This window comes from Rhipicephalus microplus, unplaced genomic scaffold (genome assembly GCF_043290135.1).
Source record: "Rhipicephalus microplus isolate Deutch F79 unplaced genomic scaffold, USDA_Rmic scaffold_134, whole genome shotgun sequence".
Taxonomy (NCBI): domain Eukaryota; kingdom Metazoa; phylum Arthropoda; class Arachnida; order Ixodida; family Ixodidae; genus Rhipicephalus; species Rhipicephalus microplus.
In genome coordinates this window covers 130,001-135,000 of record NW_027464706.1, presented here as the reverse complement: position 1 = coordinate 135,000, position 5,000 = coordinate 130,001, and positions in this window count along the sequence as shown.

Genomic DNA, 5,000 nt, shown 5'->3' with positions numbered 1-5,000 from the left:
CTTTCTTTGATCCGTCTGTGTATATTTTGAAGTCTGCTTCTTCCTCTGTTGTTCCAAAGGGTATGCTAACTTTATTTGCTGGATGATCTTGCCATTGGTCGTGTTTCTTCATTATTTCGTTTTCGGTGTATACTTTCTGTTGCCATGTGAAGTTCTTTCCTTTCTTAAGTATGTAGTGTAATTCGTTTTCTTTTTCGATTGTCAAATGGAGAGGTGGAATGTTTGCTAATATGTTGAGTGAAAGATTTGATGTTGTTTTGAATGATTTAGTTATTAATAATAAAGGTAATCTTTGGATTGATTTCAGTTTTTTAATAAAAATGGTTTTTCGGCTATACCATGCTGGGGAGGCGTATGTAACCATTCGTTCTATACCCCTTTTATATATTAACTGTAGTGTGTTTCTATTTGTATGTTTGTCGTCTTTTATTGTACGACTTAAATTATACGTGACTTCGTCTACTTTTCTTTTTAAGTATTTTAGATGTGGGAGGAATGTTAGTTTTGTGTCCAAGACCACCCCTAGAATTTTCATTTCGTTAACCATTTTGATTTTATCCTGTCCGATTTTTATTTGGGGTTGATGGCTAATGTACTGCTTTCCGATTATCATATATTCCGATTTTTCCTTATTCAGGGTTATTCCTTTTTGATGTGCCCACTGATTTATTAGTGTTAGTGCCTTCGTAGCTTTTTCCTCCACCTCTTTTCTTGAGCGGAACTTTATGTGTAACACCACGTCGTCCGCAAAGGCTTGGATGTGTACTCCTTCTTGAAGCTGAGTTTCTAATAGGTCGCCTATTGTTATATTCCAACAGAGTGGGCTTAAAGGTGACCCCTGTGGGGAACCTGAAGTTAGTGTTTTCTTAATTTTTACTCCATCTGTTTCATAGATTATTTTCCTGTTCCGTAGAATATTGTCCGCCAGTTTTATTAGGTTGTTGGGACACTTATATTCTTCTAGTTTCTGAATAACTACTTCGGGTTTTATAGAATTGAATGCGTTTTTAATATCTAGTGCTATTAGCATGCTGTTTAGCTTATCAATTTTCGCTTGGTTTATTCGTTTGATTATTTCTTCCAATGCCGTGGTTGTTGATGTCCCATGGGTAAATCCAAATTGTTTTTTGTTAAAATGGTGATTTTTAAACAAGAAATAATAGATTCTATCTTTTATGAGCTTTTCTAATATTTTTCCCAAAATCGAGTTAATAGCTATTGGGCGATATTTGTTTTCCTCGGATTTGTCCTCTCCGTTCCCTTTTGGAATCAATATAATTTTAGATTCTTTCCATCTTTGAGGAAAATGTCCGTGCTTTAAGCATGCATTAAAAAGATTGACAAAGAAAGTCTTATGCCTTTCATACATCACTTGTATGAGGTTAGTTTTTAGGTTGTCTGGTCCGGGGGTTACATCTTTCCTCAGATTTTTTACTATCTGCGTTACTTCAATCTCTGTAAATGGGAGGTCATCACTGGGTAAATTTCTTTCTCTCATTTCTGCTCCCGATGTCCAATTTCCTCCCTGTTTGTTATTGTTTATTGTGTCGTTGCTTGATTGTATTTGACTGTGTCCTGGCTCGTCATTTTCCATGCAGTTAGGGTATAAATTTCCTAGAATGTGTTCTATTGTTTCCTGAAGAGTCTTTGTGACTTCTCCATTTTCTTTTGTGATGCTTCTAAACATAACCTTGGTTTTCATCTTATTTCGTGCAATTTTATACGGTAGGATGAATGGATTTTTCGTAGCCTTAGTACATAGAGTTTTCCAACTGTTGTTTTTAGCCTGTTCTATCATGTTGTTATACGTGTCATGTTCTTTATAGTATTCCTTTTTGTATTGTTCTCTGATATCCCCTTTCGCCTTTTGATACCTCCTTCGTAGTGCTCTGACTCTCTTCCTTTCAATTTCTAGGTCTCTTGACCACCAAGTATTCGGTTTTTGTTTAGAAGGTTTTTTCTTTTTACTGAATTCCTTCTTAAGTTTCTCGATTTTCTCGTGTAGCGTATTCGCTATTTCTTCAATACTTTCCTTCGTGTTTATTTTCCCCTGGACTTCCTCAAACCAGGGATCAATTTGCAACTTTTCCATGACTTTTGTTTGCCCTTTTAACGTTAGGCCATATTCCTCTGGAAGTTCTTCATTTTTAATAACAACTTTAATGTATCTGTGATCGCTATGATTATAGGTTTTAAGTACTTCCCAGCTTTTAATATCCTGGTTTAGGTTTGCGTCACATATGGTGAGGTCAATCCAACCCCTCGCCCTACTTGTTTTAAATGTCGGAGGTGATTCTTTGGCATTTAATAATGTCAGGTTGTGTAATACTGTGAATTCTAATACTTTTTCACCTTTCTCATCCGTCTCCGTGCTTCCCCAAATTTGATGTTTTGAGTTGAAGTCACCCATTATTATCGTGTTAATGTCTATAAATTTCTGTAAAATGTTTCCTATTGCTGACATTGCCAGCTCGACGTTTTCATTCGGAGGACAGTAGCAGTTGATAATTACCAATTCTCTTTCACCTTTATTTATCTTGACTGCTATTAGTTTTTGTTCTATAATAATTGGGAAAGCGGTTATATTTTCTTTGTGTATTATGATGGCTGTCTTCGGGTCTTTGTTGTTGGCTATAACTTTATGCTTTAGCGGAAACCCTATGATTTTGTTGTTGAGCGAATATGGTTCTTGGAGTACAGATATGTCGAATTCTTCTTCTTGTTGAAAATTGTTTAGTGACTGATTTGCCTTAAATGCCCTGCCTAAATTTACCTGTATTATTTGTATTTCAGTGCTATTCGCCATTGTGCCTGTGTGTTGGGTACTCTTAGTTTAGTCTAGCTAGAATTTTGCCTTTCTCGGCCTGTACCTTTGTTATGTATACCGGGCATTCCCTGGACATCATAGAATGATCTGTCTCCGTGCGACCCTCAGTCTCGCAGATGTTGCAGTGCGATTCTGCTTCACATTCTCTTTGGTAGTGACCTCGTTGGCCACAGTTAATGCAGCGCTGGGGGCCATCGCAATCGGGAGCAATGTGGCCGTGCATGGCGCATCTTGTGCATCTGGGCCAAAAGATGTCGTCAAAGATCGGGCATCGTGACCAGCCGATGTTCAGTGCAGTTCGGCTTCCGATTGCTTTGTTTGCACTTCGATTTAGGGCAAGAATCACTGTCTTGCCTCTCTTGCCCGGCCATGTCTTCTTTATTGTTATGTCTTCTGGCGAGCACACCAAACGGTTTTGCCTGACGATTCGGGCTGGGAGATTGACCTCGTCAATTTCATCCTCGAGTCCAATTATTTTCTTATGGATCCTGTTCTCCTTTGGGAGCTTGGCTTCAACATTTCTCAGTTCTCTGTCCTTCTGAATGAACTGGAGAATCTTAGCTGAGTCTTCTTTTGACTTCGTCATCACGACAATTCCCTCTCTCCCTGGCCGAATTGTTGCTTCTTGGATTCCCAGGTCGAGGGGATCCACCCGCTGCCTCAGAAGCGATGCGACCTCTTTTTTCTCCATTGTTCCGGAAGATACCACCAGAGCATAGGTTGGTCGGCTCTCGGTTGCGGGAGTGTTGCTCTGTGTTGGCTCTTCCCTTTGTTCGAGTGGTTCTTCTTGTCTTCTTTTCTCCAATTCTTCGATCCTGCCTTTTTGGAACGCAATCTGTTGGGCCTGTTCCATTAACAGGTTTTTCAATTTAGCTTGTTCGGAGATTATCGCTTCAATCTGCTGGGCTACCGCCTCGTCGCCGCCCGTCAATGTAGAGATTTTAATGAGAGCCCTCATAGTGTTTTTGTCTGCTTTGGAAAGTCTAGACAAAACTGTACCTTTTTCTCCGCGGCTGGTTGGGAGTGACGATTGTGAATTTCTGTCTTCGTCCCAGTTGTCTAGCGCTCCTTCGTTAGCAGCCGTTTGTGTTTGAGGGTGGACCTCTCCTCCTTCAGCTTCTTCGGTTTCGGTTCCTCGGCTGCCTCCCTCTACCTGGTCATTCTCGGTTGGGCTCCACCAATCTGTTTCAAGAGAAGCTTTGGCGGGCATCGCTCCTTGTGGTTCTTCTTTCTTTGCCTTCTCTTCTTTGTTGGTCACTTGTTTTTGTTCCACCCTCTTGGTCTTCTTCTTCTGTATCTTGTCTGTCTTCGCCCCTTGTGTGGGGTCTGTAATTGCAGAGTCGTCATTGCTTCCTGTGTTTTTTAGGACCTTTGACGTAGGCCCCACTGCTGGGTTTGCCGTTTGTAGAGGTCCTCTTCCCTCCAGTCCTTGTTTCTGGGTTTCCGTTCTCATCCCCTTGGGTTTCAACATCTTCTCCTAATCTCCACGCTGTGTTCCAAGAGAAGGGTTTGTGCCTTCGAAGCCGTTGTTTGCCGTCTGGAAGAAAGTTACTCCTTTTTAACTTGTTCTGGTATCGCCAGAGATGTTCCTCAACCTTGGTAGTAGAGGTTGCCGGTTTTAGGTGTTCTTGGCAGCGTAGAGGCGCCGCACTTTTCCTGTCTCTGTTGGCGTTTTCCGCTAAACAGATAGATACCAGTTTTGTCTCTCTACGGGGATTCGTTCCGGAGTTATTCTACCTTTGGCGTGAAGTGTTCAATCAAAGATGGCCGCCTCTCATTTTGACGGGAATCCGAACTCAGAACAGTCGGAAAATGTCAATTTCCTGTCGTTTCGCCCCAGAACTACTAGCAAAAGCGTGTATCCAGTCTTCAAGCACTTCCAGAACTGCCGGCTCCAGAAAAGAACCGAAACCAGCCTCGGATTTGCTGTTTTTGTCTAACTGTAGAAAATGGTCAGGAAAGTTGAAATTCCTTGTTCTTTTGTGGCCCTCTTGAACTGAGAAGAATAATTCTGCTGTTCTGTGGCACCAGGACTTGGTTCCGAGCGTTTTCAGCAAGAATTTCCTAGTTCCGCCAAATTTGGTTTAATCCAGTTGCTCAACCTGGCCACAATGTGCAGGTTTTCAACCCTGGTAATAGGGGGGTTCCGGATTTTGGTGTTAGAGTTAACGTA